This window comes from Petromyzon marinus, chromosome 4 (genome assembly GCF_048934315.1).
Source record: "Petromyzon marinus isolate PM22_M1 ecotype Great Lakes invasive population chromosome 4, UKy_Petmar_22M1.pri1.0, whole genome shotgun sequence".
Lineage (NCBI taxonomy): Eukaryota > Metazoa > Chordata > Hyperoartia > Petromyzontiformes > Petromyzontidae > Petromyzon > Petromyzon marinus.
In genome coordinates this window covers 21,674,517-21,689,055 of record NC_133670.1, presented here as the reverse complement: position 1 = coordinate 21,689,055, position 14,539 = coordinate 21,674,517, and the positions used below count along the sequence as shown (strand labels likewise).

Below are 14,539 nucleotides of genomic sequence, written 5' to 3'. Positions count from 1 at the left end.
CACTTCAATTTTTCCCGGCTGTAACATCATTGTTGCAACGTTGTCATTTCACATCCAAGCGAGTTGTACTCTGCCGAGGCATGCTTGTTAACGGCACCATTGCAGAACAACTTGTGAATCTCATCGGTGCGCTGTGATGGAAGATCATGGGTAATGAATACGTGATTATCAGACAGAAAATCTGTCTCTGCATGTAAAGAAGTTTGATTTTACATGCAAACATGGACTTTCTGTCTGTCCATTATTTATTCAATGAAACTCAGGGGTTTTTTGTTGTCGGGGGAGGGGGGGGGGTTAATCCTCCAAATAAGGCTTCTCGACAGGTGTGCATGCATTGCGTTTGGCACTTGCGGCCTTGCAATTGAAGACTGCATCGAAGAGCACTTTAGTCTGCAATTCTATATTTATCTCATATCAGTCGTCGTGAGGTTAAAGGGTGTCACTGTGACATGCAAGGGTTGGATGACTCAATGTACATTATACCTTTTATGACGATATTTGACAACAACAAAATACTTTCCAAGAAAATATAAGAACCTAATGTAATTGCGTGATGATGAATATGTTTAAAAGGGGCTTGAAGAAGAACATATGATTCTCAATGTACAAAGTTAATACAACTACAAACAATTATGTTCAATCAAAGACATACATTGGCAGTACACAAAGCCATTTATTTCACCAGATAATCCTTCACACTCGCAGACGTTTGCTTTGGCTGCCCAGGATACAAGAGCCACACGACCTAGCCGGGATGACTGATCGACTAAACATTATAATCGACCACTTTTTTTTGTTGCGGTTGAGAACTCGCCCCCCACCCCCCCCCCCCTCCTAAAAAAATATCAGTCGCCCCAATATCCTGCCTCTTGAGAAATCCCCGTTCAAGCCATGCCCATTGTGATGCTCCTGAGAATGCCAACGGCATCACGAAGCCCCCCCGACTCCCACCTACATACCTGTCAACCCCTTATAAATCTCAACGTTCATCCTACAAAGTTCCATCACAAAGGGAGAAACACAAACAACTAGACAATCACCACTACTACACTCACCACTCGTACACTCACCACTACATACCTGTCAACCCCTCATCAGTGCCTTACCTTATTACACACCAATTCAGACCTTATTGGTCACCCCGTGCCCCTTATAAATCTCAGCGTTATTCCTACAAAGTCCCATCACAAGGGAGAAACACAAAACAAATTGACAAAAAAAATGTTTGCCCGTATTGAAACTCAATTTTCCTTGTACAAGAATGCAGGTAAACCATATGGGTTGATAGGTATGCGGCTATCACCTCTCTTCCAGCAGCTAAATGAGGAGATAGAGGCGAGACTTTGTTTCCCCCCAACTTATTACGTGATCCCATTAGTCAAGTAAACGAATCAATAATTTGTAATCGATTATTTAAATAATTATCAGCTCAACTGATAGACCCCACAATTTATTAAAAGTTGGCGTATCTGTTGTGACTACGGATGTGAAGATGTTCAAATATCTTTATAAAATAGAAACAAAGTTAAATAGAAAATTGTAAGCAACAGGCATTGTAAAACAAATGTAACCATGTTCCTCTCAAGATCTCATCTGGAGTGAAAATTGCTTTCATGTTAGATCATGTCCATTAGGCTGTTTGGATTATAGGCATGAGTTTAAGTGATGTCATGGGAATGTGTGATAGATCCTGTACAATGCCTACACTTGATACTGATTTTTGAGTCATCATTTACATTGGGGTTGCATCGGAGGCAGTGGTTAGTACACTATTTTGTTGATGATATCCGAATCAGCCATCAGCCTCCTTCCCTTTTGCAACACAGCACTGACCGGCATGGTGAACGATTGTCTAACAGCCCCCATTATGAATAATATGTTTAACTTTACAGTGGCAGACAAGGGCATATGAACAAAAATAAAACTCGGGTTGACATTAACACTAATTTTCAAAATAGACTATTTTAGTGAGCATCCTTTTGAGTCGTGGCAATTCTTGACTAAACATACTCTTTAGTTTCGATTTCAAGCTTTCGTGACTGCAAGGATTCATCTTCTTTGGTTATTTCGGTAAAGTCACGTAGAATGAGAATAAAATAATAAATTGATAAAATAAAATACCCAGTTACTGTTAATAGCTCAGCTTATTGAAGAATATATTGAGTACATTTATTATATTGATGTAATTTAGACTTAGGTTTTTTTCACATCGGTTTACTATATGATAGTCGAGTTGTTGCAGCCCCTTTGGCGTCCATGTACTAGGTGCCTCTGTAGATGTGTAGGCTTTGACTTTAACATAGCTATTTCTATGACCAGTCACAAGCTAATCACTCAGCTATTTCAATGCTAAATTATCCTGTTTGATTTGTACTAGGTGCCTCTGTAGATGTGTAGGCTTTGACTTTAACATAACTATTTCTATGACCAGTCACAAGCTAATCCCTCAGTTATTTCAATGCTAAATTCTCCTGTTTGATTTGTACTAGGTGCCTCTGTGGATGTGTAGGCTTTGACTTTAACATAGCCATTCCTGTGACCAGTCACAAGCTAATCACTCAGCTATTTCAATGCTAAATTCTATGCTAATTCCTTTGTCAAGGGGTGCCTCTGTTTTTTCTCACACAGCTTAAAGGTCGCGGTCTGAGCTTGGCTGTGTTCGCTCCAGCGCTGTCCTCCAAACAGTCTCGTCCCTTCACCTGATGAAGGCCCTTGTGTTGTGGCCGAAACGTCGTGAGAATTTTATTGTGTTCTTTTATTTTATCAATGTATTATTTTATTCTCATTCTACGTGCCTTTACCGAAAGAACCAAAGAAGATACTCTTTAGTTTTTATTATTATTTAGAATGTGTAAATGGAATTATGTCGCTCATGGCTCATTAATCGTGAGTATTTTTGTGCCCGATGCAAGATTAGCTTGACACGGCAGGATACCCTATGGTACATTAGCCTACTTCCTGTAAACCGCATGTGTTCATTTGCATGCACATGCAACAACACACTGGACTGCATACTCGCAATGTTGCACAGGCGTGTAAGTGCCTAAAATGTTTGTGTATTTTTATTATAAGACAGAGTTAATAATTAACATGGTGAGTTTTATTTTTGATAATTTGTCCCAGTTATGATTGTTAGTGTTGCTTGAATCCCATGTATTACTGACTCGCCCCCCCCCCCAAGAATATAGTAGAAGCAAACCATATTCTTTGCGTATTTCGATAAAGTCACGTAGGTAGAAAAATAATAGATCACGACTTTCGGATGCAACACAAGCGTCCGTCGTCAGGCGAAAAATGGTGAGAAAGCTGATTTTTTTTTTACCTACGGGACTTTACCGAAAGATTCCTGCAGTCACGAAAGCTTCAAATCAAGATACAGTATAAGCAAATAATTTTCCCAAGTTGTGAATTCACTGTAAAACTGCAAATAGAAAATATTGAATGTAAGTCTGCAGATATTTTTTTTCCTTTCCAATGATTTGTTCACCTGGCAAAACATATGGACAGACGAAACACGTGTTTTAAGTATTAATTCAACGTTGGTGTACCACGGTGGCGAGATGTTAACTACCTCACCCGGTATGTAGGAGGTCGTGGATTCGATTCCGACCCTGACGCCTGCTGTATATTTGCAGTTTGCGTGTTCTCTCTCTCCCCGTGGTGACGGGGATTTTCTCCGGGTCCTCCGATGTGTCCCTCCACATGTAGAATCAACATGCGCTTAGAGCAGTGGTTCTTAACCTTGTTGGAGGTACCGAACCCCACCAGTTTCATATGCGCATTCACCGAACCCCTCTTTAGTGAAAAATAAAATGTGATTTTTTTCAAATTCAAGACATAGATATGTTTTTTACTGGTACACAAAATGAGCCGTGCATGAACATTACCTTGTTCAAAGAATAAAACCAACACAATGCATAAACTCACAACAAATTACATACCTGGAAATCAATGTGACTTCTGCTGTTGCCTTTGAGAGATCAGTTCAGATATGCGTGGCTTCACCTTGGCAAGTGCCACTCTCATGTCATTTTCACAGCAAAGTCTGTTCCTTTTCTTCGTTTTTATGTCCAGCATCCTCGAAAAGGATTGCTCACAAAGATATGTTGTAACAAATGGTATAAAAAAATCCAGGGCTTTCTTAGCAATAACTGGATACTTGTTCATTTGTCGACACCAAAACGTTGAGAGCGTTGTTGTTCTGAAGAGTTGCTGTTGAACCTGGCTCTGCTGAATTTCAATGATTTCGTCGAGGAATTCATCATTGACATCTGCTGTTTCAACAGCAAACGTGAACGGCTGTCTCACCCATGCTGGATATGACTCTCTTGTAGGGAAATATCCGTCGAGAGACTTTGCAAGCTCATCTAAGTGCGTGGCAATTGTTTGCTTCAGTTCCGTGGATACAGAAATATCTCCGATTCCAGACACATCTTCGATCTTACTTGCACAGTCGTCCAGAAGCGGGAAGTTTGCGAAGTTATTGTTCTCTGTTCGTCGTTTCCATAACGGTAGCTTTTTTTTAAAGCCTTCAGGTGTTCTTCCGCTTCCATGATATTGACTCCACCACCCTGCATCTGCTGATTGAGATGATTGAGAGCTGCGAATATATCAGCCATGTACGCTAAAATGAGAATGAACTCAGGATTTTTGAAGCAATCTGCATGGCAGTGTTGGTGCTCTTGCAAAAACAGGGCTAATTCCACACGCATGGCAAAAACACGATTCAGCACCTGTCCCCGGGATAACCACCGAATATTAGAATGGAGCAGAAGTACCTCAAATTCAGAGCCCATTTCTTTACACAGCTCACTGAAGATGCGGTGCCTCAGAGCACTTTTTCGCACATAGTTCACACATTCCACCACAGTTTTTAATACTTCTGCCATTTTTGGAGGTAAGGTTTTTGTTGCCAACGCATGCCTGTGCAGAATACAATGCGTCACAATGATGTGTGGTGCATCGGCCTTTACTAGTGCACCAAAACCAGACTTTCTTCCCAGCATGACTGGAGCTCCGTCCGTACAAACTGCAGAAACCATATCCCATGAAAGATTGTTGTCTCTGAAGAAGTCATCCACAAGCTTCTTCACATCGGCTGCCTTCGTTGTTGTTGTAAGAGGCTTACAAAATAAAAACTCTTCTTTTATCATGTCGTCTTTCACATAGCGTACAAAAACAGCAAGCTGGCTTAGATCAGAAACGTCTGTGGTTTCGTCGAGTTGAAGGCTGAATTTTGCCGGGCTTGAAATCAGATCCGCGACTACTTGAGCCAAGATGTCTTTACTCATGTCTTCTATTCTGTCACTGACAGTGTCATTTGAAAGGGGAATTTGGGATAATTTACCTTCGGCCGCTGTTCCGAGTATCAGATTCGCCATCTTTAATGCAGCTGGTTTCACAAGTGTTTCACCAATGGTGTGTGGCTTGCCCTGCTTTGCGATCAGGTAAGCAACTTCGTACGATGCTGTCAGGATCGGTTTGTTAACAGGTACAAATCCAAGAGCAGGCAGAGTGGCCCTTTCATCGAATCTGGCTCTCTTCACCCTGAATTCAGCAAGTGTTGTGTTCTTGTATTCCCCGTCTCCATGCAGCTTCAAGAAGTGTTCCTTTAGTTTTGCCAGTGCAAGACTAGAGTTGCTCAACTTGGCGTTGCAAATCATGCAGATAGGACGCTCACTCCCATCACGTTCCGTGATACATGAGAATCCATGTTGTACATATTCGTCCGACCACTTTCTTCTTTTGCCCGACATAGTTAGTATGGATAAAATATTAAAGAAATCACACGACGTACGACAACAACAGTCACACGTTGACTACTGAGTACGCACTAAATTCCCCGCAGCGCTGATTGGCCAAGCAGTGTAGCATGATCATCTGCAGCCAGTGATGGCCAAGCGGGCCGTGTGTGTCATCACAAATTTACACAATAATTCAAGTGTGTCCGGACCTCCGTGGCGGGGGCTCTGCCGAACCCCTGAGATCGACTCACCGAACCCCTGGGGTTCGATCGAACCCAGGTTAAGAACCACTGGCTTAGAGTATTTGGCTGCTATATAATTCCACATGCCGATAAGCCACTTCGTTGAGCTAGAAGAGGGGACAGAGGAATATTTAAATCCAAAGAGAGACAAATCGAGAAATCAAGATTAACTGGGATATACAGCGGGGAGCGTCGATTGCATTTGAATGAGGCGACAAACTTTACACGACTTTAAGGTTGTAAAAGATGGGAAGTTTGGGACTTTTTTTAAACTGTTGCCACAAGCTTCGTGCCACTTACAGGGAACGAGTTTTGTGAATCCATTAATATGACCGGGGTGTGTGCTTAGCACTGAGTGGTCCACTTTTTGTGTGTTATCGGCGTGATTGAATGGTTTGCTTCGTATTAACTGGGCCGCTCCATCCTCTCTTTGAGATGATAATCAGCCTCTGTGGAGCATATCCGGCCGAGTGGAAATCCACACATGCTAATGAGCAGTGTGCCGCGCTGTAATTAGTTTACCATAATTGAGGAATATATAAAAAATAGTGCAAAGATCTAGATTAGATTTGCGCAGTGTGAAAGGAAATCTTTTGGTTTAGCTTAATTAGATTTTTTGTTTGCATTATGCGTTGCATTTATACCTTTGCATTTTTTGTGTTATCACAAAAGCTACAGTTTAAAAATACAGCGAGTAAATGCTTTGAACAGCACTTGGAATATTTTTACTACTATTATGACCAAAGTACGTATACATGTTTCACACAGATTTCAAAGACTCCAAAAGCAATGTGGTTAATACCCAGGTGCAACATACAAAATAAATCTAATATATGTATGTAGTATGTTGAACTTCTTTCGCACCGTACGTAACCAACCGTGCTAATTGGAGGTGCAAAGATATATATTATTATTATTTCAATACGGATTTCATCATCATAATCAGCCACAATCATTCGACTGTATGAGGGCCAACGTCTGTCGCCATCCTATACAATCCTGCCATGTATGTATGTTGAACTTTTTTCGCACCGTATGTAGCCAACCGTGCTAATCGGAGGTGCGGGGGGGGGAAGGACAACAAACAAAACGTAAACATTCGTTCTAAAGAAATTCGTTTTCAAAAGTTTCATAAGACACTTGCAAGTGATCTAGTTTAGGATGCGTTCTCTCTTTTGGCTTCCATTCCATCATTCGTCTTAACTACTGCCCATCATCCCTTCTCTTGAGGTATCATCCCCTAGCCCTGCATATGTTTTATAATCCATGTTTTGATTTGGCCCTGTCTGGTGGTGTAATTTCAAGCGTGCACATCATGCTCCTTCATGCACAATTCGGTTTGGTTTAAGTCAGATTCGATCAGATTTTGACGGGAAAATGTAAATTAGATTTGATAATATGATCAGCCAAGCATCGGGTTGGAATGTGACCCAATCAAACTTGGATTATATCCTATTTTGCATCTGATTTTATCTTTTACTATTGTGGAGCAATTAGTAACTACAGCGGTTGTAGGGTTTCCATGAAATAATCATAACAAATATGAGTGTAGGTTATTTATTCTCAAAGGCATGATTTGGTGCACATATCGTGACTACGAGAACTAGTTTAATAAACGTATAATTGCAGTGTAAAGGGAGCTTGTCGCCACACGTACATTTAAATAATGTTTCCCAGTGAACTTACAGTCCATATTTTATATATGCATAACACACTAAATGGTAGCTCATGTAGATTTAAAAAAAGCATTACAAACTACATTGTTACACAATCATTTTCATTCATTACTGATCAGTCAATCCTATGTTGATGAACTAATCGATCAGGATTGAGCAAACAGGTCAGATTTCGTTGGCTCAGATGTTAAATCTAGTCCTGATTAGCCCAAACCATGATTGAGTCCCATTCTCCCTGAACCTTGCAGTCCAATTATGAATGCAGAGTGTCATGTCATCTGCATGTTTACGTGATGCTGGTTGAAAAGAAAATTGTGAATATCACAATTCCTCAATGTTGATTCTATATTATTTTTATTAGATCGAGCTTCAAATAAAATGTCTCCTTTTCCTCCCGAGCACTCTCTCGCTCTTCATTCCTCCATCGCGTCATCCCTTGGTCATAAAATACTGAAAAGAGATCCATCTTAATTACGGATGAAAGTCCCTATGTTAAACAAGAGACACGTGAAATCGACTGTGTGTGTGTGCAAGTGGCCGCAGTGATGGGTTGCTGTGTGACTTGTCAGCCACGCGACGTATAATGTTGTCCCCACAGTAGCGTTTTTGGGATGATCTGGTTATTATTGGGATATTCATCAGTGCACTGGATGGAGTGTGGCAATGTCGCGGTGATTTGGAGCGCATTTTTTCAGACGTCCGTGTTTTTAATAGTGACGATTACAAACACCGCGTGCCCGTATACACGTTATAAAATATATTTTTGTATTGTTTTTTTTTTACATCAAGTAAACGGGAGGCAATTGATGTGGGGATGCGCATTCGCATGGGAAATTGAACGCGGTGCACCGAGGGAGCGGCTCGTGTGGGGCACGTGGCGCGCACGTGTACAGGGACAGTTGGCACCGGGCTTAGTTTTTAATTTCAACGTTGCGTTTAAGAGAAAACTTGCGTCAGTTATTTTTTTATATTAAAAAAAACATTTAGCAGTTAAGAGAAACAGTGGGAGTTGATTTTATTTGGGCTGTTATCATAAAAAAAGGCAGAGTGACTGAATGTGCTTTGACACATGTTAATTGTATGTTATTTTATTTAAATAAAGAATGTTGAATATGGCCAGTTCAATCTCCAGCCTAGGCAGTTGAAGCAACGATGCAAGTTTCCTAAATCTCTCCGCCTCAACCTACCCAGCAGTAGAAATCCGTATACAGGGACGAATCTACTTACGAACGAGTTAGGTTTTAGAGGTCTCTTCGTAAATAGATTTGTTCATAAGTCAAACTTTACTCAATTTCAAACATGTTCTACGGCATGCACACTAAACACGGGGAATGGCTTTAAAAGGTGTACACTCTCCTGTAGATGTAGATACCACTGGTTCTTCATGTTAGCAGATGTAGATGCCACGCTTCTGAGACATAATGTGGGTTGACAATGTTCGTGATAAGCAGAGAGAACGTTGTAGTGAACTGCACAGCGACAACACAACAGGCAATGACGGCGGTGCAGGTATAAATACTGGGAATGCTGGGTAATGAGACCAAACAACCACTTACGACCCACGGTCCGAACAGGCGACTGGTCATACGGACAGGTTTGTTCGTATCTCTGAAAGATCGTAAGTCGAATGTTCGTAAGTAGAGGAGTATCCGTACAATGGCGGGTCCTACGTGGAGAGGTGAAGTGCGGGTCCTCACACCTCTTCCAAAACATCTGGTCAGTGTGGAAGGGGAGGGCACAACAAACTCTAGGTTTTGATTTAAAGCTTTCGTGACTGCAGGGATTCATATTCTTGGTTCTTTCGGTAAAGTCACGGTGAAGGGAAACAATAAAATACTAAAAATATAAAACAATAAAATTCTCACGACGTTTCGACTGCAACACAAGCAATCATCATGAGGTGTGAAAACCGCAGCAAATAAAATGTGAAAAAAGTGGCGTTTTTTTACGTTAGCACCACGGAGAGCAATTTGGCAGTTATTCAGATGGACGAGTCCGTCTATGTTCGGAAAAGAGGAGGAGGGAGACGAAAAATAATAGATGCGGTCTGAAAGCCACCGTAAGCGTGAACAATCAATTAAGACCCGAAATGGTTTATCAAATCCTTCCAATGATTGCTAAGCCAGAATCCATATTCTCGGTTGAAATTGTCTCTGTGTTTGTATATGTGGATAGCCTCACCGGATTCCCACCACCATCCATCCCAGAAGATTTCCCTCATCAAGACTCTGCACCATAGAGCCCAATGCATATCCGACCAGGAACACATAGCCATTGAACTCAAGCACGTACACCAAGCTCTTAAGGCTAATGGTTACTCCGACTACACAATCCGCAAAGCTATCACTCCAACCATGAAGAAGGACCCTCTTGAGGAGCCTTTCAAAACAATCACTTTACCCTACATTGCGGGGATCACAAAAAAGATCTCCAAAATCTTGAATAAACACAAGATCCAGGTCCGTTTCAACACATTACATAAAATCCGTGATCTGGTTCCGTCTCTAAAAGATGTGATTCCGGACATACAGTACCCTGGTGTCTACAAACTAAGTTGCCTCTGTGGTAGTAGTTACATTGGAGAAACTAAACGCCATGTCTCGGACCGCATTCGTGAACACAAAGCAGACCTTAAACACGGTAGGACCAACACCTCGGCCGTGGCAGATCATTGTTATAATTCAGTAGGCTCACATGACATTGACTTTTCCAAGACAGAGGTTATTTGTAAGCCATCTGGCTACCATTAAAGATTCGTTCATGAGGCTATCCACATATACAAGCACAGAGACAATTTAAACCGAGAAGATGGATTCTGGCTTAGCAATCATTGGAAGGATTTGATAAATCATCTCGGGTCTTAATTGATTGTTCACGCTTACGGTGGCTTTCAGACCACATCCATTATTTTCGTCTCCCCCCTCCTCTTTTCCGAACATAGATGGACTCGTCCATTTGAATAACTGCCAAATTGCTCTCCGTGGTGCTAACGTAAAAAAAAACCCGCCACTTTTTTCAAATTTTCTTGCTGTGGTTTTCACACCTGATGATGATTGCTTGTGTTGCAGTCGAAATGTCTTGAGAATTTTATTGTTTTATATTTTTATTATTTTATTGTTTCCCTTCTACGTGACTTTACCGAAAGAACCAAGAATATAAAACTCTAGGTTGCTCTCTAGAGCATTCTCTCGTGGAGATGCCAACATTGACGTGAACAAGCAATTGCAGAGCCACTACTTTACTGCCACCGAATTTTCAAATCCTTTTACGTGAGACATACATTCTCGATACCGTAAGTTAAAAATATCGCTTGCCATATTTGGAGCAAACGGAAGATCTAGTCTTGAGAATAAACAAGGGTTTTGAACACTATAACGTATTGAGTTCGATATAATGTGTTCATTTCAGCTCATGCACCCCCCCCCACCCACCCCCCTGTGCTGCCACATCCAACTCTTTATTGCCCTGTGACAGTTTAATGAACTGCAGAGCTTGCAAACTCTCAGATTAAATCACTGTCTCTTGCTGTAAAGATTACCAACAGCAATGAAGGTTTGACCTGCATGCCCTTTCACACTGTGGGACAGTTCGTTGTACGTTTGCCTCTTTCTTGTCTTCCTATTGTTAGCATCATTGAAATGAGACAATGCCTCGCCAACGGGGATGAAGGGCAGCCACCCAAAACATCAATTTATATTTACGGCATTGGATTATATATTCATCATCACCATCATCAGCCGTGGCCAATACACTGCTGGATGGAGGCGTTGTGATGCCACCGCCATCACTCACGATCTTACGACACAAAAATCTCCCGAGCACCTGGCTGACCACTGTCATCATTATTGACCGTCAGCCATCATCCCCTGCTGGCGACGAGTCCTGTCCAAAGCCACGTACTTTTCTCAACAGTTTACTCATGCCATTGACCTGCATATGTTCTATATGTATTATGTGAAGTGTAAAAAAAACTAAATGTAGTTAGATCTGAAAAGCTATGGGAATTAAGTGCTCCACAACAATTGAGTAGTTGGAGTTGGATTTTAATCAATGGCGGCAATGGTCTACACGGGTAAGAAGTGTACGTTGTCATTGGGCAACCTTTGGCTTCCAGTCGAGCCCAATTCATCGGCTCGCTTAAAACGTTCCAACTTGGAGCACTGTTTGCGCCTCTTTCACTCACGCTTGTTGTATAAACTTGATTCACAGCTGTACCCGTGGCTGCATTTCAGGAGGGTCCCACTTTGCCTGCCCGGATCTGACAAGGTTGCTAGAGCACAGGGGCACAGCCACTGTCGTGGGTGTCTAGACACTCCCAAAATATTTAAATATGGCTAAGATACATCAACCAAACGGTTTAGATTATGGGAAACACTCACGGCATTGTAGACAAAATAGATAGTATTTGTAAGTTCTTATCCATTAAATAAGCGGATGACAGAACGCTTAAATTTGTAGTAGCACAAGAACAGTATATTAAATGCTCAGTAGCCAGTCGTTGATTTTGACTTACAACTTTCGTGACTGCAGGAATTCATATTATTGGTTATTTCGGTAAAGTCACGTGGAATAAATCAAATTATAGTACAGTAGAACTCCTCATGTTCGTGGAAAAGTTGGTGGCGAACTTGGCAGAACCTCTCTGTGGTCGAACCAATAACCACTGGGAGCCATTGGTTTGTACAGTCCTCTAGGAGGATTCTCCCAACATTCAAAGTGCCGCTGTGTGGCGAACTCCCCTGTTACAGCGCGAAGAAAACGTGGCACGGTAGCAGACATCCGATTTTATGACCCCTTCAGTTGAAATAGGCTCGTTCACGAGTGTGCTGTTTATTAAATTGGCAACCACCCTTCATTCCTTCCCGTGACAGTATTTCCTGTATGGCCAGCGCACTCTATTATGACTGTCAACCTTGAACCGCCTTCGCAGGGCACGGTGGTTGCTGTGAAAACCCAAGGCAGTGAAGTGGGATCACTATAAATATATTAATCATATTAACTATATGACTATTAATAATATTAAATATATTTATTATTATTCATGTGGTGGATTGTCATCCGCTGGTGCATGTTTTAATACTGTAGATGAAATAAAAATGCATCATTATCTAGCCACAGCATGCAATGCTTTGATGTACTTTAAACTGCATTGTTTTAGCAGATATAATTCAATTAGATTTAGCTAATCCAGACAGTCGAATTAAAAAGAGTGCAATTATGATAAGGTCAGTTGTACTTTCAAAAGGTTTGCTGTGGTATAGTTAGTCTATATAAAGGAAATAAATACGTGACATCCATAAGGTAATGTAATGTTGCAGCCATCAATCGCTTGCTTACGCCAGTGCTGGGGGAAGGGCCTTCATAAGAAGGAGCTCTGGAGAGTCCCTTCAATAAGCTATTTGACCTACTCCACCAAACTGGCCAAATATCTCAGAAGTTGTGGGGACTACCCACGCTTTACCCCACCACACGCGACCTGAAGATTGACCAACAAGCCTCAGCGTATGGGCCAGCACGCCACGGCAGCATCCCTGAGCTATGGGAAACACCACGTAAAATGTAATTATTAGATTTTCTTTTTTGCATTTCATATAGGTTGCACCGATATGACCCTGTTTGATGTAAACATACATCTGGCTGGCGAGGAAATCCAATTACAGTCGAGTGTTTACCAAACACTCGGTCCCAGCTGTACTTCCATCAGTTTAGAATGACACGAAATTAGAACGTTGGTGTACCCATTTATAATGTTGGGTGGGCAGAGAGGGCCGGGGAGGTGGGGGGGGGGTGCTCGGGGTGGGGATTTAATAAACTTGCTCCATTGTTTCAACTGCCCGGGCAAGGAGATCAAATCGAACGGGAGACCTCTGGATTGCAAGTCCAGTGTGTGAACCATTACACCACACGGCAGCGTGAACACGTACAGACTTGGAATTAAGCTGCGTATGCATGCGGCATATTTTGAAGCTATTCAGGACGCAACCCGCTTTTGCTGTTTCTCATGCCTAAGGCCATTTATTTAAAGTAGCGAAGGCAATTGCCTTCCAGAGCAGAACTTGATCTTGTGATGGCGATAATAAAGATGTGGACTTAATGTTACGTAGTAATGTCTTCGTAATTGCAAATAACAGCAAAGGAGAAGTGAGTGTAATGGTGTTGAATAATATATATAGATTATCTACATGTCACCCGACAAATATAATACAGAAAATCACGGTCTATTTTTACATCCATAGCCTTGAGAGGCTGCTTGGAATTACATGTGCATTCGCATCGGCGTTTTACGCGAAGCAATGTTTTAATATCTCCCAGAGAAATTGTCGTAAGTATGCCAGTCATGAATCCGATTTTTAAAAAAAAGGTATACATTTCGCATTATTATTATTATTTTGCAACTGGTGCACCGAGGTTAGACAGGAGGTAAATCACCGAGACATGATGCTATATCCCAAAAAACGATATACAGCACTGTACTACATTAGAATTCCTGTTGACTTGAGAGAGGGGGAAGTCAATGGGCTGTAACGGTGTGAGTGATAAAGACAGTGTCATGACTACAGATAGCGGGGCAGGGAGTGGTTCTTTCATCCTGCCGGAAATATCTGCACACGCATATAGACAAAACCCCGACGTGATTTAACAAGCGGCACTGTGTGTGTGTGTGTTCGCATCCAAATTTGAAAAGCCTTGCCAAATTACGCCTCCACCATTATCTTCGCGTCATTAAAATAACGAGGACAAAAACAAATTTAGACGTAAAGAGCGGCCCAAAATCAGACAAAAAGCTGCAAGATAATAAAATAAAACCCAGGAGGGAGGAGCCCCCCCCCCCCCCCAAAAAAAAAAATCCGCCGTTGCAAGCAACAAAGAAACAGCA

At 41.7% G+C, this 14,539-nt stretch overlaps 1 protein-coding gene across 4 annotated transcripts in view; it reads left to right on the top strand.

Annotated features, from left to right (window-relative positions):
- The window catches only part of LOC116938357 (histone deacetylase 4-like), a 189,608-nt gene that overhangs the window by 38,916 nt on the left and 136,153 nt on the right, over positions 1-14,539 (top strand). The window lies entirely within an intron of this gene.